Source organism: Salvelinus sp. IW2-2015, linkage group LG11 (genome assembly GCF_002910315.2).
Source record: "Salvelinus sp. IW2-2015 linkage group LG11, ASM291031v2, whole genome shotgun sequence".
Lineage (NCBI taxonomy): Eukaryota > Metazoa > Chordata > Actinopteri > Salmoniformes > Salmonidae > Salvelinus > Salvelinus sp. IW2-2015.
The window spans coordinates 21,173,507-21,198,817 of NC_036851.1; the positions used below are offsets into that span (position 1 = coordinate 21,173,507).

Here is a 25,311-nt window from a genome sequence, read left to right on the forward strand (position 1 = left end):
AGACATATTTCTCACCAACTGAATTTGGAATGAAAGTCAGATCAGAAGAGAGCCAGTATCCCCCTAGGCCAATGGGTGTGTCAAACTGCTGGCCAAGGCTGTTTTTCTAGGTCTATACYTATTTTTTGGGGTGAAAAGTATAGAATTTGAGCAGCCTTCTTCTAAAGGGAAGATAACAATTGTATCTGTCCCTCCCTACTGCTGCTATTCTATCAAGAAGAATAACGATTATCAGCAGGTAGCCTGTATGTTAACATAAACATGACCAATCAATCAATCGATCAATCAATATAGATCTTTTTTTTCAACAGTGAGAAAATATTTAAAGGCTAAAGCCTACAAACACATCTTACCTTCCACAGAAGTGCTAGTCAATGAGATTGGACAATTATTTTTTAATTGGCGATAATAAAATATGATAGTCTTTATTCTTCCATTGTAGGGATGGCTTTTTTTCTGCCTTACCATTTGGCGTGTATCGAACATTGGGTATTGAGGGGTCTGTGGGAATTGAGCACGTGACAGTGACAGCATATTTTATAGGATCTCAAAGAAAAACTGTTTATTTTTACTTGCTACGTTAGGTTACACTGTACCAGATCTGCGCTGATACGTCGAGAGCGGATTTGTCGAACATCACAACTGCTCTGCTCAGGCTTTCTGAATAGAGAAAATTGGCCAAATTAAACATTGAGAGCTACCCAAACGCTTGAGACGCGAAGAAACATCGATGAACTGGTCGTTTTTTTAGAGTAATGCAAGCAGCCTTCCTTCAACGAGTTCACCTGTATTGCGGTTAGTCGCGCGCCAAGCATACAAGAACCGATTCATCCAGTGGATGCACCCGTACGGGCTCCACCAAAAGGTAAGATATTGTTTTTGTTTTTTAAGAGTCGGCATGTTGCATTTTATAGTGTCCATATGGTTGTAGTTTTTATTTTATTTCTCTGATTATCAAGTCTCACAAAGCGCAACGTTCAACCATCTAATTTGTCTTCTATGTTAGGCTATACTTAAATTAGCGTACGATCTGCCGAAACAACCCTTATAGTCACGTGTTTATTTCACTGACCATAACACGCTCCGCTGATGTACATAGCACAATACCTTGTTGCGCTCTAGTAGCTTGTCGAGAGAGTAGTAAGGAGTGGCAACTCCTTTATTTATGATGTTTCTTACTACCTGGTGTATCAAGTTGTGTATCACGACTCTGCTCTATGAGTCCCAATGAAACAGAACGGTGGATTTATTGTTATGTAGGCATGTTACCAGGTAGTTAACGTTATAAGTCTGTAATAATAACATTTAGACGTATGGCCCGCTGTAAAATAAAGCCCATATAGCAGGTGTCACACAGCTCCTTATTATGCACATGTAATACTACTGTCCATGGCCTCTAGTTGATCATGAATACCTATTATCTTACTATGATGGCAACTACAGTTGATAAATACATGATTTAATTTCCAAATATATCCTTGAAGGCCCAATCCAGAAAATGGATAAAGGCTTAATTTCCAGTTACAAAAGCTGATTTAAGAACCAGTTGGCTTTAGGTCAGCAGTGTCAAAGTAGTTTTTTTCTAGAGGTTGCTCAGTGTACTAACACCTGTTAGTCGTATCTAGATGTTTTATCTACAGTATACTATGACTAATTATCTTAGGGTGCAAGCTACAAGCCTGGTGAATGAGACTCTGACCCTTGTCTGTTGTGTGTATCATTGCCAGAGATATTTTCCCCATCTCAGCAATGAGAGTTAGACTCAGTGATGCCTGCTGCGGTGGAGCGGGGGCAAGCAGGCAGACTATTTTATTTCTCTCTCTATCCACAGTTAGTTTGCTTCATCAGCCTTATGTCTCAGCAGAAATTGGAAAAACAAATTAGCAGTTGATTCAGTATGGGTTTTTGATTGCTTGTGCAAAACATTTGCAACAACAAGGAAGGTCTATTAACTAAGGTTAAAAAAGCCTTAACATCAACATAGTATTCCCCTGCTGCTTATGGCTGGATAGGCTTGCATTGTCCCCTCCTCTCTGTGAAGAGAAACTGACAGCTGCTTGGGTGCAATGTAGGGTCRTAAAGCTATTTGCTTATTGTTTCCTTCTAGACTGACCTTCTGGATGTAATTAATGGGCCTCTACACTTAACAGGAATAAAACAGAAAAAAWCCATTATTTTCTGCTGAAAGTGTGGGAGCCTACTGACGGCTCAATTTTGCCGCTGGCCAATGCTGATAGTCTGTTGGCCTAGTTCAGTTTTTGGTTTGTTTATGTAAATTCCACTTGATGATGTACCTATGAGGCCGTGTATTTCAGGGACAGACTGTTGTCATTGGTGATGTTGTCGTCGTTGCTCTTGTTACCATATTAAGACGTTGTCATGAAGTTCCTTGGAAAACTACAACCCTCCAGCAGTGTTCTATGCAATTAAGTAAGTTAAGGTCATCCAGATGATCTGTTGGCAGATATACCAATACTTTTGGAGTCATCTGAGCATCCCTCATTGGTATCAGCCCAACATTTTCCTGAAATAAGTCTGCTAAATAAGCAAAGATATAAACTAAGATTCCATTGCCTTGAAATTTCCCAGGTTTGTCTTTAAAAACACTTGAGCTGGCACCCATGTACCCCTCTTTCTATATCCTGGAACATGCCTGTGTTCATTCTTCTATGTAAAATTAAAGAGTGAACTCAAGATTTACTATAAAACATTGCGACCTACTCAACACTCTCAGAATCTACACTCTGTGGTATATATTCAGGAGTCTTGAAGAAGCACTTGCGGTTTAATCTAATTAATCGTTTTATTCCCTATTGTTTTACAATTCTAAACTTAGGGAAAGGGAAATTGGAACAATAATCACAATCAGAAGTAGCATTCGTTCCCCCTGATGCTGCAGCCCATGCCAAACATCTCAGTTCTTTCTCTTCTCCCAGAGTGGTATACTACAAAGCACCTTTTCCCCACTCCTATCGACCCTTCTTCTATCTGTGGAACAGCTTGTTTCATTTTGGCCATAGACATATAATCAATGACTGAATATGCATATAATCTAAAGAAGGGTTTTGTGAAGGGTGGGACTAATAACAGGATAAACAATGTAGGGCATGCGGGATCTGTGAAATGTGTATAGGTGCGGAGCTTTTGTGAAATAGCACAGTTACAAGTGGAAATAAAATTGGATGGACAACAGAAATAGAGGAAGGACTAAGAACAAACAAGAGAGAACTATTGTAAAGTAGACTGTGTCTGTAAAATAGGTATAAGATGTATAAATTGAAGGTAAAAGCAGAAGTGTTTATTAGTTTACTCCAATTGGGGGAGCGGTGYTAGGGTTGCGGGGAATAATAATAAAGGTATATTCTTTAAAAAAGTATGTATGTCTATATAGGTATGTGTATGTATATATGTGTATATGTATGCATGCGTGTATGGATATATATATTTACCCCAAAAAATATGGGGGATTGGAAATGATGCAGACAATTACATTGGAAGCAACATTCTTTCCGCAATATTAAGCTGATCCACCCCTGAAAAAAAGAATGAAAAAAAAAAAGAAGAAGGGTTTTGTAACCTCTAAACCTGCCAATTTGACTGTTAAACTCATGGGTACACTCGCAATGGCTGCCAGTCTTGACTTGAATGGGAACTGCCATCTATGGATTATATGTCTATGGTTGGTTGCACCTGTCATTTAGTCTTTTTTCAAATCTCTAAATAAAATCACGCAAAAAAACGTATKGTTTGGAAAGCAACTGCTGTCATTACTAAATGTCTCCTGTGCTACGTGTTTTAACATTACAAAATATTTTACCCCTTCCAAAAACATTTGATTAATAAAATATTTAATCAGTCGTCTTCCTCAAATGAAGGGGATGATGACACAATCTTTGCGAGAGGGAGGATATCTGATTTTATTGGTCCTCAACTCGTGACTCAGACACTTCAAGATAAATGGAGTAGAGGTCGACCGATTATGATTTTTCAATGCCGATACCGATTATTGGAGGACAAAAAAAAGCCGATACCGATTAACCTCTACTTCATCACCCTCCCGGATCCGGGATCCTCCTCATCAAAAAAGCTGACTAGCATAGCCTAGCCTAACGGGACAGGGATATCATATAATATAATTTTCATGAAATCACAAGTCCAATGCAGCAAATGAAAGATAAACATCTTGTGAATCCAGCCATCATTTCCGATTTTTAAAATGTTTTACAGCGAAAACACAATATGTATTTCTATTAGCTTACCACAATAGCCAAACACACAACGCATATTTTCACCATGTTTCCACCGCATAGGTAGCTTTCGCAAAAACCAGCAATAGATATAAAATTAATCACTAACCTTTGGACAACTTCATCAGATGACAGTCTTATAACATCATGTTATACAATACATTTATGTTTTGTTCGAAAATGTGCATATTTAGAGCTGCAAATCGTGGTTATACATTGTGAATACGTAGCAACAATTCCCCAGAATGTCCGGAGATATTTTGGACACTCACCTAATCTGACCAAAGAACTCATCATAAACTTTACATAAAAATACTTGTTGTATGGCAAATGAAAGATACACTGGTTCTTAATGCACCCGCTGTGTTAGATTTTTAAAAATAACTTTACCACAACATACAGCTTGGGTTATTGTGAGACAGCGCTCACCAACACGGCGGAGAATAGGCATCAACGTATTACACAGAAATACGAAATAACATCATAAATGTTGTCTTACTTTTGCTGAGCTTCCATCAGAATGTTGTACAAGGAGTCCTATTTCCAGAATAAATTGTTGTTTGGTTTTAGAATGTCCATTTCTTCTGTCGAATTAGCAACCTTGGCTAGCATTGTGGCGCGAACATTCCCATCATCTCTTGGCGCAAAGAACGGAAAATTCCAAAAGTCCCATTAAACGTTGAATAAACTGATAAAACTCGMTTGAAAAKACCTACTTTATGATGTTTTTGTCATATGTATCAAATAAAATCAGAGCCGGAGATATTCGCCGTGTATACCGAACGCTTTTCAGAAGACAATGTCGAGGTCCCCCGCGCGCCGTCGAAGACAAAGAAAATACCGGACCTGTCACTCCAAAAGCTCTTATTCGGCCTCAGATCAAGCTAGACACCCCATTCAACCTTCCACTGCCTGTTGACATCTAGTGGAAGGCGTATGAAGTGCATACATATCGATAAATAAAAGCCAGTTGAATAGGCAGGCCCTGAAACAGAGCCTCGTTTTCAGATTTTTCACTTCCTGTATGGAGGTTTGCTGCCAAATGAGTTCTGTTTTACTCACAGATATAATTCAAACAGTTTTAGAAACTTCAGAGTGTTTTCTATCCAATAGTAATAATAATATGCATATTGTATGATCTAGAACAGAGTCCGAGGCCGTTTAATTTGTGCACGATTTTTTCCAAAGTGAAAACAGCGCCCCCCTATTGACAAGAAGTTTAAATCGGCCGATTTATTAATAAAAAAATAATAATAATTAATATATATATATATATATCATACACACACACACACACATTTTTGTAATAATGACAATTGCAACAATACTGAATGAACAATGAARACTTTTATTTTAACTTAATATAATACATAAATACACACACGCACACAGCTCTGAAGTGACAATGATACTGAAGAGTCTGCTTAGGAGACAAATACTCTCAACTGTTTGAATAAAAATAGAGTTTAAGTTACCTGTGATGAGTGTTGAAAACAAAAACTTTAATTTCTATATGCAGGAAATCCTATTTTAATAATGGGCATGGTAAGAATTGACAACCAAAGTGCGAGTCATAATTCCCATGACACGTTCTAGCAAAATCTGAAAAGCGGTTCCTTCATTTATTCCATAGGATATTTTTAGATTCACRTAAAATAAGGTCTGTGTTTCGTGTAGGCTTACATCACCGTGCCAATTTTATAACTGTGTAGATATCCATAGGACAAGGTAACTCTGATCAATATTGGCTAAATATAAGCGAAGATAAAAAAAATTGTAGAGTGGATTTATGAAAATATGTTGACAAACGTTACCTTATCCTAGTGAGATTTARACGGGTATCAAAACGTCGAGGCGGTTTAAGCCTGCACGAAACACAGACCTTATTTGAAGTYGATCAAGACATTCTCTATGGAAGACATGAACGGTAAAATAACGAAGGAACCCCTTTCAAATTCAGCCGCAAGTTATTACAGGAATTATAACGCGTCGACTATTTCTCTCTAAACCATATACCTTTGACTAATCAGGAAACTATCACCTCGAAAATAAAAACGTTTATTCCGTTCCGTATTTTATCTAACGGGTGGTATCCATGAGTCTAAATATTCTTGTTACATTGCACAACCTTCAATGTTGTCATAATTACGTAAAGTTCTGGCAAATTAGTTCGCAAAGAGCCAGGCGGCCCAAACTGTTGCATATACCCTGACTCTGCGTGCAATGAACGCAAGAGAAATGACACAATTTCACCTGGTTAATATTGCCTGCTAACCTGGATTTCTTTTAGCTAAATATGCAGGTTTAAAAATATATYCTTGTGTATTGATTTTAAGAAAGGCATTGATGTTTATGGTTAAGTACACATTGGAGCAATGACAGTCATTGATTGATTGTTTTTTATAAGATAAGTTTAATGCTAGCTAGCAACTTACCTTAGCTTACTGCATTCGCTAACAGGCAGGCTCCTCGTGGAGTGCAATGTAATCAATGCAAGATTGGATCCCCCGAGCTGACAAGGTTAAAAATCTGTCGTTCTGCCGTTCCTAGGCCGTCATTGAAAATAAGAATGTGTTCTTAACTGACTTGCCTAGTTAAATAAAGATTAAATAAAGGTGTAAAAAATACCGATTTCCGATTGTTATGAAAACTTGAAATCGGCCCTGATTAATCGGCCATTCCGATTAATCGGTCGACCTCTACTATGAATYCAGCTGCACAGTTGTCACGTTCCTGACCTGTTTTCTATTGTTTTGTATGTGTTTAGTTGGTCAGGGCGTGAGTTGGGATGGGCAGTCTGTGTTGTTTGTTCTATGTGGGAGTGTGTTGGTTAATTAGCCTTATATGGTTCTCAATCAGGGACAGGTGTTATTCATTTCCTCTGATTGAGAATCATATATAGGTTGGCTGTTCTCACTGTTTGTTTGTGGGTGATTGTCTTCCGTGTCTGTGTCTGTGCACCACACGGGACTGTTTTCGGTTTGTTCATTTTATGTAGTCTATTCCTGTTCGTGAGTTCTTTCGTGTCTTTATGTAAGTTCCATGTTCAGGTTTCGTCTACGTCGTTTTCTTATTTTGTAAGTTATTCAAGTGTTCTTCGTGTTTCGTCTTTATTTAATAAATTCATTATGTCATCATACCTCGCTGCGTATTGGTCCACCGATCCTTCTCTCCTCTCCTCGTCCGAGGAGGAGGAAGAGCTAGAGCACCGTTACAACAGTATTGTCTCTTATCGATGGAGGTTATCCTGTCTAGGACAGGAGTTCCGCTGAAAAGGAAGAGCGGCAAATAAAAAAAAATAAAAAAATTGAAATATTTAACTTTCACACATTAACAAGTCCAATACAGCATTTGAAAGATAAACATCTTGTGAATCCAGCCAACATGTCCGATTTTTAAAAAGTTTTACAGAGAAAACACCAAATATATTTATGTTAGCTCACCACCAAATACAAGGTCATCAAAAGACAGACAGACAGTTTTTCACAGCAACGGTAGCATGCAGGTAGCATGCACAAGCCAACCTACTAACCTAGAACAACCTAAATAACCTAGAAAAAACTACTCAGATGACAGTCCTATAACATGTTACACAATAAATCTATGTTTTGTTCGAAAAATGTGCATATTTTAGCTATAAATCAGTTTTACATTACTGCTACCATCATAGCTACAGTCAGAAATCGCACGGTAGTAGCCAGAGTAAATACAGACACCAACGTCAACTACCTAATTACACATCATAAAACATTTCAGAAAATATATGGTGGATAGCAAATGAAAGAACAAGATCTTGTGAATACAGCCAATATTTCCGATTTTTAAAATGTTTAACAGCGAAAACACCACATATATTTATGTTAGCTCACCACCAAATACAAAAAGACAGATAGACAGTTTTTCACAGCAACGGTAGCATGCAGGTAGCATGCACAAGCAACCTAACTAACCTAGAACCAACCTAAATAACCTAGAAAAAACTACCTCAGATATAGAGGTATAACATGTTACACAATAAATCTATGTTTTGTTCGAAAAATTTGCATATTTTAGCTATAAATCAGTTTACATTACTGCTACCATCATAGCTACCATCATAGCTACAGTCAGAAATCGCATGGGAGTAGCCAGAGTAAATACAGACACCAACGTCAACTACCTAATTACTCATCATAAAACATTTCAGAAAAATATATGGTGGATAGCTAATGAAAGACAAAGATCTTGTGAATACAGCCAATATTTCCGATTTTTGAAGTGTTTTACAGCGAAACAAACAATATATCGTTATATTAGCTTACTACAATAGCTAACACACAGCAGCATTGATTCTAGTCAAACGGTAGCGATAGCACAGTTCGACAGATATATGAAATAGTATCCCAAATTGGGTCTTATCTTTGTTGATCTTCCATCAGAATGTTCTCCAAGGGGTCCTTTGTTCAGAACCGTCTTTATTTGGATCCAGAACGAACTATTTCCCTCTTGAATAGCAAGCACACTGCCGTGCGGTGCTAACCTCTCCTTCTTGAACTAATTCTTGCGACGCATCACGTCTAAAGTCCAGAATAAATTTCAATAATATAATTAAACTATATTGAAAAAACATACTTTAGGATGATATTGTGACATGTATCAAATAAAATCGAAGCCAGAGATCATATTCACCTATAACGACGGTTTTCCAGGAGGCGACTCCAGATCCAACTTCGCGCCTTCCAAAAAATGTTTATGGCGCACTTCTCACTCCAAGAGGTTGTATACAATCCCTGAACGAGATAATCAAGTCATTTCTGCTCTCACTTCCGCATGACACCCAGGGGAAGGTGTATGACGTGTTTCTACAGTCATAAGTGACATGCCCTTTTATAGACAAGCTCTTGAAGAGAGACTTCGCTTTTGGAAATCTCACTTCCGGATAGGAAATGGTCTGTAAAAAGAGTTCTGTTTCACTTAGAGAAATAATTCAAACGGTTTTAGAAACTAGAGGGTGTTTTCTATCCAATAGTAATAATAATATGCATATTGTACGAGCAAGAATTGAGTACGAGGCCGTTTAAATATCATACGATTTTCCCCAAAAGTGAAAATAGCACCCCCTGTCCTCATCAGGTTAAGATATCGTTTATGACCTTGAGCATGGCTGAGGTGCACCCATGACCAGCTCGTAAACCAGATTGCATAGTGGAGAAGGTACGGTGGGATTCGAAATGGTCGGTGATCTGTTTGTTAACTTGGCTTTCGAAGACCTTAGAAAGGCAGGGTAGGATAGATATAGGTCTGTAGCAGTTTGGGTCAAAAGTGTCCCCCCCTTTGAAGAGGGGGATGACCGCGGCAGCTTTCCAATCTTTGGGGATCTCAGATGATACGAAAGAGAGGTTGAACAGGCTAGTAATAGGGGTTGCAACAATTTCGGCTGATAATTTTAGAAAGAGAGGGTCCAGATTGTCTAGTCTTGCTGATTTGTAGGGGTTCAGATTTTGCAGCTATTTCAGAACATCAGCTATCTGGATTTGGGTGAAGGAAAAATGGGGGAGTCTTGGGCAAGTTGCTGTGGGGGGTGAAGGGCTGTTGACCAGGGTAGGGGTGGCCAAGTGGAAAGCATGGCCAGCCATAGAAAAATGCTAATTGAAATTCTCAATTATCATGGATTTATTGGTGGTGACAGTGTTTCCTAGCCTCAGTGCAGGGGGCAGCTAGGAGGAGGTGCTCTTATTCTCCATGGACTTTACAGTGTCCCAGAACTTTTTAGAGTTTGTGCAGCAGGATGCAAATTTCTGTTTGAAAAAGCTAGCCTTTGCTTTCCTAACTGCCTGTGTATATTGGTTCCTAACTTCCCTGAAAAGTTGCCATCGCGGGGGCTATTCGATGCTAATGCAGAACGCCACAGGATGTTTTTGTGCTGGTCAAGGGCAGTCAATTCTGGGGTGAAACAAGGGCTATATCTGTTCTTAGTTCTACATTTTTTGAATGGGGCATGCTTATTGAAGATTGTGAGGAAAGCACTTTTAAAGAATAACCAGGCATCTTCTACTGACAGAATGAGGTCAATATCCTTCCAGGTTTCCCGGGCCAGGTCGATTAGAAAGGCCTACTCGATGAAGTGTTTTAGGGAGCCTTTGACAGTGATGAGGGGTGGTCGTTTGACCGCAGACCCATTACGGACACAGGCAATGAGACAGTGATCGCTGCGATCTTGGTTGAAGACAGCAGAGGTGTCTAGCAGTGGCTAGCTGACTACTAGCTAGTAGCTAGTTAGATGGCTAGCTTCTGTTGGGGGTTCCGGTTCTAAAGTAAAGAAAATAGCAGATCCATACCACATTGGGTGAGGCGGGTTGCAGGAGAGCATGATGAAGTTGGGGGTAAGAAAAATATAAAAATATATGCGAAGAAAAAATATATTAAAAGATATATACACGGGACACGACAAGACGAAGACAAAAGACGCCTGACTGCTACACCATCTTAGATCTAAATAATAAGAATTATGCATTAATATATTACACATCTCTCTGTATTCTTCATTGTTCGCTTCTTGCACAATTCACGCATCTCCGCTGGCAACAGCACTGGCCTATCTCTTGTCCTTCTTTCTAGCTCTGTCTAGCTCTTGAAGTAGCCTAGATAGGCAATGAATAGCAATATAGTTTGAAACTTATTTAACTAATAGGCCTAGGCCTATTTGAGGAGAGAAGCATAGATRGATCCTCTTGCTTGCTGAATGGCTATAAAATAGGCTACAGTGTTGGCAATGAACTTGCGGGGAAGTTATAATGGTGAGAGCGATATGAACCTCTGGTGTGATGTGTTGGCTAAATTGATGCAATGCTGCAGTGATTCATTGCAAACGTAAACTAAAAAGTAGAGAGAAATTCATTCATTCATTCACACAACAAACCCACAGGCCTCTCAGTGGCCGTGTGTGGCCTGTCAGTGCCCCAGATAACAATTTCTATTGGTCAACAGCTTATTTTCACATGCGAGAAAAGACGCAAAAATCGAACCTGTTCTGAATAAATAATTGCGTCAGGATGATATTTTGCAATTGGTGTGAATGGAGACATAAACAAGATTTATTTATTCGTCCGAATTATTTGGCTGAAAATAATGGACTTGGTGAGAAAGGGCCTTCACCCCGAGTCAATGAATGGAGAACATTTTAAATGTGCTACCACCAGGAAAGTCTAATAGTTTGGGAGAAGGACAAATTCATTTGACTGGGACTTGGGGCAGCGATATTTTAAGCAGAGTTGGCCCTCTGAGTACAGCGGTGTTGCACAGCACTTACTGAAGCCAACACTCCAAGTCCCAATATCCTTCAAAGCTGTTTGTTACAAACTACACTGAAAATAAATATAAATGCAGCATGTAAAGTATTGGTCCAATGTTTCATGAGTTGAAATAAAAGATCCCAGAAATGTTACATACACACAAAAAGCGTATTTCTCTCAAATGTTGTGCACAAATTTGTTTACATCCCTGTTAGTGAGCATTTCTCCTTTGCCAAGATAATCCATCCACCTGACAGGTGTGACATATCAGGAAGCTGATTAAAAAGTATGGTCATTACACAGGTGCACCTTGTGCTGGGGYCAATAAAAGACCACTCTAAAATGTGCAGTTTTGACACACAAAACAATGTCACCTATATCTCAAGTTTTGAGGGTGTGTGCAATTGGCATGTTGACTCCAGGAATGTCCACCAGAGCTTATGCCAGAGAATTGAATGTTCATTTATTTATCATATGCCGCATCAACGTCGCTTTAGAGAATTTGGCACTTCCTCCAATCAGCCTTACAACCACAGACCACGTGTATGGCGACGTGTGTGCAATGGTTTGCTGATGTCAACGTTGTGAACAGAGTGTCCCATGGCGGCAGTGGGGTTATGATATGGGCAGACATAAGCTACGGACAACGAACACAATTGCATTTATTCAATGGCAATTTGAATGCACAGAGATACCGTGACGAGATCCTGAGGCCCATTGTCATGCCATTCATCCGCTGCCATCACCTCATGTTTCAGCATGATAATACACAGCCCCATGCCACAAGGATCTATACAGAAMTCCTGGAAGCTAAACATTTCCCAGTTCTTATACTCACCATTGACCATGTTTGGGACGCTCTGGATCGACACATACGACAGAGTGTTCCAGTTCCCACCAATATCCAGCAACTTCGTACAGCGATTGACATGGCATTGGCATTGACATTCCAAAGTAGTGGCTTCCATCTGGCCACTCTACCGTAAAGGCCTGGATGGTGGAGTGCTGCAGAGATGGTTGTCCTTCTGGAAGGTTCTCCCATCTCCACAGAGGAACTCTGGAGCTCTGTCAGAGTGACCATTGGGTTCTTGGTCACCTCCCTGACCAAGGCCTTTCTCCCCGGATTGCTCAGTTTGGCCGGGCAGCCAGCTCTAGGAAGCGTCTTGGTGGTTCCAAACTTCTTCCATTAAGAATGATGTAGCCCACTGTGTTCTTGGGGATCTTCAATGCTGCAGAACGTTTTTGATACCCTTCCCCAGATCTGTGTCTTGACACAATCCTGTCTCGTAGCTCTACGGACAATTCCTTCGACCTCATTGCTTAATTTTTGCTCTGACATGCACTGTCAACTGTGGGACCTTATACAGACACGTGTGTGCCTTTCCAAATAAATGCCCAATTGAATTTACCACAGGTGGACTCCAATCAAGTTGTAGAAACATCACAAGGATGATCAATGGAATCAGGATGCACCTGAGCTCAATTTTGAGTCTCATAGCAAAGGGTATGAATACTTATGCAAATAAGGTATTTCTGTTTTTTAGGTTTAATATATTTGCAAACATTTCTAAAAACCTGTTTTTTGCTTTGCCATTATGGGGTATTGTGTGTAAATTGARGAGGAWWWWWATMTATTTATTCCATTTTAGAATAAGGCTGTAACATAACAAAAWGTGGAAAAAGTCAAGACTGAATAATTTACGAATGTGCTGTATTTTCTCTCAGAGCTTTTCCGTCCAACTATTGAGTGAACACAGAATAATTGTATTGTTGGTCTGAAAATAATATCTGAGGTGTTTGAAGTGTCTGGGAATGACATGGTTATAATTCCAGTTAGGTTTTACATGAAAAATCTGCAAAAATTGCTAAATTAGTAGTTTTCAAGTTTCTTTAATGACTTTTAATGGGTGAGCCTGCAAATTGAATAACATATTGACCTACTGTAATAAACTTTAATACATTTTCACCCAAGTGAATGAGTGGGATGTTGCTGAAATATTTTTTCTTATTCATGGGTTTTGATCAAATGAAAACTGTAATCAGTGAAATGCTAAAAATAATGATTTTGACTTAGAACGGAATGACTCATTTCTGGAGCTACTGTACCTGAAGAGCTGTCACCATAAAACATATGTTGATTGCCTTGTCTTTTGACATTTCCAAAACGGGTTGCTTGTAAGATAGAGGGGCAGAGCTATATAAAGACATGACTTTGATGGTTGAAGTGCCAGTAGGCACACCATGAGCATCCTTTCCCCATGACTCAGTGTTTGCCCCCTCGATTACAGGATGTATGCTCCAACGAGTCTCTGTTTGTCTGTCTGAGTTGTTTCCTGATGGGTTTATTTTACTATGCATGCATAAGTAAGACAGTCAATTTGCAGTCATTTGCAGTTTGCAGTCATTTGCAGTCAAGACAGTCATTCATCATAAAAGTTTAMCCTTTTGTTTTCTATGCAGACATTGAAATTAAGCATGTTTGAAAGCAATCATGATATTACAAAAAAAAGAGTAATCATTTTTTAAATAAAAAAAATCTATAAAATATGCAGAACCTGATTGACTGTCTATCAGTATGTTATATAGATTCAGATGAATAAAAACAAAATAATGTCAGCTGTTGAACACTCCAACACTCATCTCTCCAGTTGTCCAGTGGAGCTATGGACTATATTTGTTCTAACATGTGTATCCAACAGTAGCATCATTTACAAACACATTGACAGGTAAGCATTCCCCTAGACATGTAACTGAGCTTCCCTGTTGTAAGGTTCTTTATTTATTTTCTTAGTCAACCTTGTGTTCTGTTTTGTTGTGTTCTTGAACATAGCCCTGTTTCTTTGTGTTCTTGAAAGTAGCCCTGTCTTTCATTTTAGTTCATTGATTTCTCCTGTGTTAGTTACTCACCTGGTCTCATCAGCTCCTTATTTAGTTCAGTTCATTCTGTTTGTGCCTTTGTGAGGTATTGTTCGTTTTGACTCTAATAAGCCTTTTCCTAGCTCGTTTGTGAGAACCAGTTATAGCCTTTAGTCCTAGTTTTGCTTTGCTTACTGTACTTGTGTATGACCATTGCCTGCCTGTGACCACGATTCCTGCCTTCTGCGAAGGCGAAATAAACACCTGCCGTGCTCTGTGTGTGAATKTACAACTTTTTCTCCATGAGTATTCACTACGCCTGTGTTCTGTAAGGTAGAGTAAGCAAACAGGAGGATGGGAATACAAGCTGAAAATGAACAAAACCAGTGATTTTCCTTTAACTAAAATCCTTAGTTGAAACAATAACAAGCGACACCCCTCTGTTTTAGTAAAAAGCCGAGGGATTGTCCTGGAGAAATAAACCACTCAAATTCATACAGACCTACYGATGCAAGGACTGGCCATCGATGATATCAAAATTATAATTATAGTTTAACCATGTTTGTTTGCATTTATGTTAAATGTTTAACTGTATATTTTGGATTTTGATGGGGTATGACAGTTGAGGCGTATGACAGTTGAACGGTATTTCTAAGTTATATTCTCTAAGAATCAATGGATATGTATCATTCATTTATAAGTCCAAAAATGGACATAGCAACTAAGGATTCTACCTGCAGTTTATGACCTTTCAATTGATCCCTTTAGAGTGTCTGGTGCTGAGGGGGGATTGATGGCTTTTTTACACAGTGAGAAATCCATTGTTTCCCTTCAGTCAACTGACACAGACATGTATCCGTTATGGCCAATTTACACCACTCCTGTAACACAGGTTTAATTCCATGGCAATTTACTTCCATCTGTCCTTAGTAACAGCACTGGTATATCTCTATGGCTGCAGGGACCAGTGTCAATGACCACAGGTAAATGGCTGACAGCTCACACTCTTGATTGTGACCTTTTTAAGAGGAAGGTGGCTTCATGTGTGGTGTAACCAATGACTTTGATGTAATGCAGGTTAGGTTTGGGGTTATCCTCAGGTGTTAAGCTCCTGTTATGAAAATCGATAAAACAGGAGAGCCCAATTCACTCAGCATTTGCATTGGTGCAAAGCCGACCTGAGATAATTACTGATGATGGAACATCTCAGGTGTTACTATTTGCATGCTTTCAACACAGCATACAACAACATCACATTAGCATACAATTGATTCAGATGCTGAATGTACTCCATGTAAACGGTTTTCTATAATTTTAGTGTTACCCACACAGTTAACGGTGATGCTGTATTTATTGACCGTGTATTAAATCTCTTTTTTTTTAACGTTAATAAAAAGTCCATTTTAAAATGGAATCCACAGGAGGTTGGTGGTACCTTAATTGGGGAGGACGGCTTGTGGTAATGGCTGGAGCGGAAGCGGTGGAATAGTATCAAATACATCAAACACATTGTTTCCATCTGTTTGATGCCATTCCATTTGCGCCGTTCCGGACATTATTATAAGCCGTCCTCCCCTCAGCAGCCTCCAGTCAGTAATACATGTAATACTGTGCAATATTCAGAAGATCTGTAAACCACACCATTTATCTGAAATAGAGATGTGATAAAAATATAGATAACCCAAAATRCAAACATCCATGAATGCAGAATTTTTGGGGGTAGAACATACATACTCAGTAGTAGCAAGCTGATTTATCCTCGTTCTGTATGTAAAACAAATCCCTATAGTCGCTGTAATGGTATGTGGAAAGGCATGTTTAATTGATTCAAATCTAAGGATTCTATAATTGGTTCTCAGATTATTCTCGCTCTGTAGTGGTTTCGTATTGTGAGATACTGTTTTTTAGAATACTGATTTGGCCCAGTGTATACAGTATATTACTCCAGCATCAACTAAGAGATGGTTGAAGTTGTAGAGGGTCTTATGTTATAATGGTTTCCTTTATTTGTCTTTATCATAATAGCCATTTCAGCTGCTTGATCAATGAATAACTGTCAGTCTTTTACTATTATGGACCTGACCATTGACTTCCTTGCACTCTTATTTGACAACGGTTCCCTAATTGCCATCCTTTTTTCTATCCCTCCCTTCCTCTGATTTCCCCCACCCTCTCCAGTTTGTCTTCATTATAGAAACTAATTCACTGTGCTCTAAGTSCAAGGTCACTGCCCATGTTTTGCATTCAAATGGAAACATTTTCTTATTGCCAGAAAGTAATTTGCTGCATCTGTTATGACGTCGAGAGGCAAAGTAAGACATAGTTACTGTGGCTCTCTGCCTTCGAGAAGAGTGGAAACTATGTTCAGTATTCCAGGAAGCCGCTTGTTAAGATATGCCTTATCACACAATGGCTCTGGTTATTGCTAGACAGAAGCTCTAGASCAAATTCTTCATTCCTCCTTTTTCAGAATAGTTTAACAGTGTGTCTGATTTGTTTACATGCGTAATGCATGCCTGCCAGCTGTTTTATAGATTCTCTGAGACAAGCCTGAGATATGCTGTGCGGAAGCACACTGTTTGTTTTGCACACAGATTTGTTTTTGATTGCCTCACTATTACATTTCATAGAAACATGGAATACATTATCCTTCCAGTAACCACACGCACCGTCGCAGAGACAGAGTAGGTTATCAAAAGAATCCTGAAATGTTATTAGATTTTTGTCTTGTCCTCTCCACCGTTATAAAACACTTTGTCAAAGTGTCCCCCTGATGTTGGTGTGAGATTGATCAATTCTCTGTGTTTACTGTTTACTGTGTGTCTAGAATATGAAATTGCCTACTGTAGATGTTGTTGGAACATCAGACCAACTTGTTTGCCAACAGACAGTAACCCCAGAACGGTCTCAGTGAGGCGCTGACAACAGCAGTGGTCCGACGAAGCAGACAGGAGGCTACCAGACTGTTTTGTTAGTACAGACTGGGATATGTTCCAGGATTCATCTGATAGCATTGAGGCGTTTACCACATCAGTCATTGGCTTCATCAATAAGTGCATAGATGACGTCGTCCCCACAGTGACTATACGAACGTATCCAAAGCAAAAACCAGGAAATATTCGCGTTAGCCTAAAGGCTAGAGCTACTGTTTAAAAAGGAACGGAACCCGGCATGGATGCATACAAGAAAGCTCGCTACGCCCTCCGAAGAGGAATCAACAATGCAAAATGACAATATAGGAGGAAGTGGAATCCTATTACACCAGCTCCGACGCTCGTCGTATGTGGAAGGGCTTGCAGACGATAACGGTTTACAAAGGGAAACCCAGCCATGAGTGGCCCAGTGATGCAGAACTCCCAAACTACACTAAATGCCTTTTATGCTCGCTTTGAGAAATACAACACAGTCTTGCGTGAAAGCCCCTGTTGTTACAGATGACTGTGTGATCTCGCTCTCTGTGGCTGTGAGTAAAACTTTTAAACAGGTTAACACTCACAAGGCCGCCGGGCCAGACGGAAAACCAGGGCACGTTCTCAAAGCTTGCGCAGACCAGCTGGCAAGTGTCTTCACAGATATTTTCAATCTATCCTTGTCCCAGTCTGTAATCCCACCATGCTTCAAGCTGATCACCAAATACACTATATATACAAACATATATGGACACCCCTTCAAATTAATGGATTTGGCTATTTTAGCCACACCCGTTGCTGACAGGTGTATAAAATCCAGCACACAGTCTTGCAATCTCCATAGACAAATAATGGCAGTAGAATGGCCCATACTGAAGAGCTCAGTGACTTTCAATGTGGCACCGCTTGATATAGAGGTCCTGGATGGCAGAGAATGCGGCCACCGTGATGTACTGGGCTGATGTACCACCCTCTGTAGCACTTTGCAGTTGAGAGCAGTGCATTTGCCATACCAAGGGGTGGGCAGCCTGTCAAGATGCTCTCAATTGCATGGCTGTGTGCTCAATTTTATACACCTGTCAGCAACMGGTGTGGCTGAAATAGCCAAATCCACTAATTTGAAGGGGTGTCSACATACTTGTATATATAGAGTATCTACCTCAAATACCTAWTACCCCTGCACATTGATTTGGTACTGGTACTCCCTGTATATCGCTTAATTCTTMTGTATTTTATTAATCTTGTGTTACTGTTTTTCTTTGTATTATAATTTTTGTACTCTGCATCATTGGAAAMGGCTCGTAAGTAAGCATTTCATGGTAAAGTCTACACCGTTGTATTTTGCTCTTTTGACAAATACAATTTGATTTGTGAGTCATTGTTTAAGGAGTTGTGGGGTCATCGGCGTAACATGAAGAACAATGATTCATCAGTTTAATAGCTAAAGCCTGGAGCCACTGGGGAGCACATCTAACTTGCTGTGAGTGGATTCCACACAGGGCTCAGTCTGGGTGCGACGATGACACTCCTGAGGCCACTGCTTTCTTTCTCCTCTCTCTCCTTGTTCTAGTTGTGTTCTATGAGGCAGCTGAGTTTTAATGGAGAAATATTTCAAACCTTTTTCTTTCAGTCTTTCTTTACAGCCTCCAAATGTCCAGAGATGAATACATTGAGCCTCTAGAAAGTAGATATTTCCTGATGGGGTGTCTTGGAGCTTTTCTCCATTTGCCTTTTCTATTCTCTCTGGAATCAGATTTGGTTCTGAATAGGTGTGTAGAATGGTTCATAAAGGTGCAACACTTGTGTGCTCAAGAGATGGCAAGGACGGTCGCATACAACTATCCATATTTAATGCATACTGCTTGCATGGGGGATGACAAATGTGTTTGATATTATGATAATGACCTTCCACTTGTTTTTCATACATGTCCCTGAGTGATCATATTTTCTCCCTGTTAAAATGTGCATAGAAATMAGGAAAATCTGAAATTGGGGTATGCGTGCAAGGTCACTGAAGGTGAATTACAACATGACAAACAGTAGGAGCATGGTGCTTTTCACTAGGGGAGGAGGATGACAACACCCTATACCACTGTTCATGCTTCAACAAGTTCGCTCTACCAAAGCAAGGCAGGGCTCAAAACACTAGTGTATGTTTTGGAGTCTTGTTTTATTGGGAAATGACTGTATCAATATCTTCACCAATCTGAAGTGGGAATTGGGCAACTTTGCTGTATTGACCCATCCCTCTTTCTTTATCACTAGTACCACTCAGTGGCAGGTTGTCCTGGTGTACATCTTTTTGATGTCATTATCTTTTTATTGTAATTTTTTTTGTACTTTTCCCCCTTTTRRCCCCCCAATTGGTAGTTACAGTCCTGTCTCATCGCTCTAACTCCCATACGGACTCAGGAGAGGCGAAGGTCAAGAGCCATGCGTCCTCCGAAACACAACCCTGCCAATCCACACTGCTTKTTGAAACACTGCTAGCTTAACCTGGAAAACAGCCTCACCAATGTGTCAGAGGAAACACCGTCCAGCTGGTGACCGAAGTCAGCTTGCAGGTGTCCGGCCCGCCACTTCATGCACACTGCATCACATGTGCAGTGCACTCTTCCATCACATGTACAGCTGATTCAAGATCACAGCTGATTCAAGATCTAGCACACTAATGAGATGCTATTGAGCTCACACTACTACACTGTCTGAGCCAAGGACTACATGCTTTCTGGTAAGTTTTGATTACATTAATGGGTGGGGTGAATATATGTTATATGACATACAATATTTTTTGTTAACTAGTAAATAGTGGCCTGCCTACAGCAAAGTGTGTTTAAAACATTTCTAACTTGTTAACACTTTCTGCTAGTTAGTTTCTGCTACCATGTGGGTTTTAGCTTGCTTGAGCCTGCTAACTGAGGAGTGTTAATTCACCTGTTTCCATACATGTTTCATTTTAAAACATTAATRTTACAAAGGAGTTTAACTATTTATCTGTACATGGAATTGTATTTGTTTTTATTTACTCATTTTTTTCTCATCTTTATGTAATGAACACGAGGGGAGACAGAGATCTGGTTTAAAGTGCAGGGCGCAGCAGGTGTTTATTGCAAAGGACCACAGGAGGAGGCAGGTAGCAGGGTCCAGGGGCAGGCAGAAGGTCATACACAGGGGGTCSAAAAGGGCAATAGTAAGGCTAGTAACGTAGTCCGGGAGATCAGGAAATAGGTAGATAACAGGAAATRCTGTTACCTAAAGGGCTACAGTARAGGCAGACAACAGGCAAAAAGGCATCGTTAGTGAGGCAGGCAAAACTATCATACACAGGAGAAATAAATCACGGGAAAACCCAGTACTCTGAACGACATGTGTCACAAAACAAACAAAACCTCACAGTGATGGGGTGCAAAGAACTGAACTAAATAGTGTGTGATAATGACATACAGGTGTGTGAACAGGTGATTAGAATTCAGATGATTGGGATCTGGAGAGTGAGTTGAATTCAGGGGATCTAAGTGTTTGAGAGTGTGAGCTGGAAAGTGAGTTGTGTTCAGGGGATCTACGTGTTTGAGGGTGTGAGTTGGAAGCAGACGTTACACTTTACTGGAAAATACCACGTGCACTATCTGATGTGTGGAGACATTTCACTTTAGCTAATGTAGAAGGAAAATATGTGTACATTTGAAAATACTGTGCCAAATCATGTGTGAAGAATGCAACAAAGCTGCATTATCATCTGGCAAAGTGCATAAAGTTCCCTCAGCGCTCACAACAAGCAAAAGTCCCTTTACCTCTYTTCAAGGTGAAAATTATTAATCAGACACCTTATCGATAGCAACAGCTCATGGTCCTCCTGGAAACAGAAGTTTTTTTGACTCAATGGAGGAACGTAGTCAGAGAAATGCTGATGAATGTCTTGCTCGAGCTGTGTATGCAACTGGTTCACCTCTGATGCTCACAGGCAATGTGTATTGGAAGAGAGTTCTGAATGTTCTTRGCCCCTCCAACCAGACATGCTTTATCTACTCATTTGCTGGATGCAGAGTTCAACAATTCAAGTGAAGGTCAAGCAAATCATAGAGAAAGCAGACTGTATTGCAATCATCTCTGGTGGGTGGTCGATTGTTAGTGGGCAAGGAATAATTAACTACATCATCTCCACCCCTCAACCAGTATTCTTCAAGAGCACAGACAGAAGGGACAACAGACACACCGGTCTCTACATTGCAGATGAGCTGATGGCAMTCATCAATGACCTTGGACCACAGAAGGTATTTGCACTGGTGACAGACAATGCTGTGAACATGAACGCTGCTTGGTCTGAAGTGGAGGAGTCCTACCCTCACATCACACCCATTGGCTGTGCTGCTCATGCATTGAATCTGCTCCTCAAGGACATCATGGCACTGAAAACAATGGTTACACTCTACAAGAGAGGCAAGGAAATGGTTAGGTATGTGAAGGGTCATCAAGTTATAGCAGCAATCTACCTCACCAAGCAAAGTGAGAAGAATAAGAGCACCACATTGAAGCTGCCCAGCAACGTCCGTTGGGGTGATGTTGTCATCATGTTTGAGGGTGGGGAAGGAGTCTCTCCAAGAAATGGCCATATCACAGTCTGCTGATATGGACAGCCCCATCAAGAGGATCCTCCTGGATGATGTATTTAGGGAGAGAGTGGTAACCAGCCTGAAACTCCTGAAACCTATAGCAGTAGCCATTGCACGGATTGAGGGAGACAATGCCATCCTGTCTGATGTTCAGACTCTGCTTGCAGATGTAAGAGAAGAAATCTGTACTGCCCTGCCCACTTCACTGTTGCTCCAAGCAGAGGAAACTGCAGTTCTAAAGTGCATCAAAAAGCGTGAAGACTTCTGCCTGAAGCCCATACACGCTGCAGCGTACATGTTGGCAAGAACATCCTGTCTAGTGCAGAGATCAACAAGGCCTATGGTGTCATCACTATCATGTCCTGCCACCTTGGCCTGGATGAGGGCAAGMTTCTTGGCAGTCTGGCGAAGTACTCTTCCAAGCAAGGGCTTTAGGATGGAAATGCAATATGGCAGTTGTGCCAACAAATCTCATCAGCCACCTGGTGGAAGGGACTTTGTGGATCTGAGGCTCTTTCCCCTGTTGCCTCCATCATCCTCCAAATCCCACCAACATCAGCCACCTCAGAGCGCAACTGGTCCTTGTTTGGGAACACACACACCAAAGCACGCAACAGGCTGACCAATACAAGAGTTGAGAAATTGATGGCCACCCGGGAAAATTTGAGGCTTTTTGAGCCTGCAACAAGCCATCCTCAACAAGGTTGGAAAGTGACAGTGAAGATGAGGCCTCAGAGTCTGATGTTTAAGAGGTGGACATTGAGGAGGTCCAGGGAGAAGACATGGAAGCCTGAGAGGAGGACAACCAAAGCTTTAGTTTCTAGACTATCATTTTAAAGATGTATGTTGGAAACGTTTTTGGGAGATGCGATGGATCATTGGGGATCATTCAATATTCCCTTTATTTTGTTGTTCAGTGAAATCATCCCATGTGAAGAGTCAACTCATTTAATTAAWGTTCAATTCGCAAATAAATCGTTTTTTTATTTCTATTGGAAGGATTTAATKATTTGCAATTATGTCTACTTATGATAAGGTAAATGTTTATGTTTCTGTCTTCATATGATATGTTAAATATATCCAATGCAAAAAACATCTACATTTAAACGGTATTAATATTAATTTGCARATATTTCTGTTAATTCCCATATATTCCCYTTAATTCCCATATATTCCTGTTAATTCCAACGGAAAGTTTCCACCTCTGAATATTCCCCAAAATGTGCAATCTTATGTCAACAGATGTATAAGTTTACGAAATCAGACTTTTTGGATATAATGTTAATGATATGTTCGAAAAAGACCCCAACGTGAATAATCATATTTGTCTTGGTAAAATTTATTTTGTAACATAAGGAAGTGAAATTTCATCACCAAAGCACATTTTCACCCACTCTGGGCAGAGTGGGTGGACAATATATTACATGTAACTAATTACATTGAATCATTTATTCCCCAACCCTGCTAAAAGGTCAGGAAGGAAGGATGAGCCCAGTATAAGAGTCATTATCCGCTCCAGAGCCCAGTGGGCATCTTGGCAGTGCCACCTCCACCATTACTCAGGCAGTGTGCATGGGGACCTTGGCTGGCACTGCCGCCTCTGTCATTATCTAGACCACAGATGGACTCACCACCACCCTATCACTAGCCACTTAATGGCCAGGGAGACATAGAGAGCTCATGGTTGGTTTCTTGGGTTGCTTCCCTGCTACAAGGATCTTTTCCAAGTCAACATTAAGGACTTACATAAAATTAAGGGCCCAGCAAGGCCTGGGCTTTTCTTTGGTCTAATTCATGGACAGAAGAGTGATTATCGGACAGTCAAGTCAGTGAGAAAATTAAAAGTTTTGAAAATAAGTTGATCTCAGTAACGTATATATGTATTTTTTTCTGAACGTCACAGTTGTGTAAGCGTGGCCTATTGACTGGAGTGAAATTAGGAAGTGGATACTGCAAGCCAAGGTCCAGACGCTCCTGTGAAGCTCGCCTTCAGCATCATGACATCAGGAGGAAGAGGGAAGGTTAGCTGGGGCTCTCTGCAACGCTTATAGGCCTGCAAGGGTCATGAGTCACTCTTGTGACGAACAYATGATGACCTGTTTGTCTGCTTTCCGCTCCGTCAAATGTCAATCACATCTCAGCTTGTTCCTGTTTCCCCTAGCATTCTGCTTCCTGGAGTGACATTGGTCGTCATGTAATGATGTGTAACTCAAAGGTTTAAAATTCCCAGCTTGAGCTGATATTTGATTGACACATAAGTAATGCACATAGGGGGAAATTCTGACCTTAGTTAAGCATGCGTAAATGGAACGTAATTCCTTTTTCATGCACTTTTTTATCTATGTGTATTCTGACCTTGAACTTAAGCATGAGAATAGCATGCTATCCACCTACTATGCGTTTGGGATGGTGATTGAATAAATGAAGGTGTGTCTACGTATTCTGACCTTGACTTAAATACTTAATAATTCCACTACCTCTACGTGTGAGGAAACCATGAATACGGTCTAGGTTTCTTACTTTRGTGCATAAAGGCTCTCCAAACTAGTTTTTTTAGGATTCATAAATATTTTCCTAACCCTAATAATCTACAAGATCAGAGCATTTTTAAATGTACGAATTGGTGCTGAAACGGAGATGGATATGCATATACAGTACAGTTGAAGTCGTAAGTTTACATACACCTTAGCTAAATACATTTAAACTCAGTTTTTCACAATTCCTGACATTTAATTCCAGTAAAAATTCCCTGTTTTAGTTTAGTTTATTAATTCGACCATTAAAAAAAAACAAGCACACATAAAACCTAYAAGCCATACATMCACATGAATAAAATCATTGAGGATAACACACAATAAAGTCTGGGACTTATTTCCATTGTGGTCCTCTTCAGACAAGATGGCTAAAGAAGATCAAACACAGTATGGCAGTCTGTCAGGAGGAATGGGTCAAAATTCACCCAACTTATTGTGGGAAGCTTGTGGAAGGCTACCCGAAACGTTTGACCCAAGTTAAACTAAAGGCAATGCTAACAAATACTAATTGAGTATATGTAAACTTCTGACCCACGTGGAATGTGATGAAAAAAATAAAAGCTGAAGTAAACCATTCTCTATAGTATTATTCTGACATTTCACATTCTTTAAAATAAAGTGTTGATCCTAACTGAACTAAACTAAAGAGCTGGTGTAGCTGAGTCAGGTTATTAGGCCTCCTTGCTCGCACACGCTTTTTCAGTTCTGCCCACAAATTTTCTATAGGATTGAGGTCAGGGCTTTGTGATGGCCACTCCAATACCTTGACTTTGTTGTCCTTAAGCCATTCATTTTTCCAACAATTTTGGAAGTATGCTTGGGGTCATTGTCCATTTGGAAGACCCATTTGCGACCAAGCTTTAACTTCCTGACTGATGTCTTGA

At 40.1% G+C, this 25,311-nt stretch overlaps 1 protein-coding gene across 2 annotated transcripts in view; it reads left to right on the plus strand.

Annotated features, from left to right (window-relative positions):
- The first annotated feature begins 573 nt into the window (after window positions 1-573).
- rap1gapb (RAP1 GTPase activating protein b) overlaps window positions 574-25,311 on the plus strand; it is a 194,300-nt gene continuing 169,562 nt past the window's right edge. For both annotated transcript variants that reach the window (XM_070445580.1, XM_023996377.2), the window contains exon 1: window positions 574-865. The gene's annotated coding sequence lies outside the window, so the exon portion shown is untranslated. The remainder of the gene's footprint in view (window positions 866-25,311) is intronic.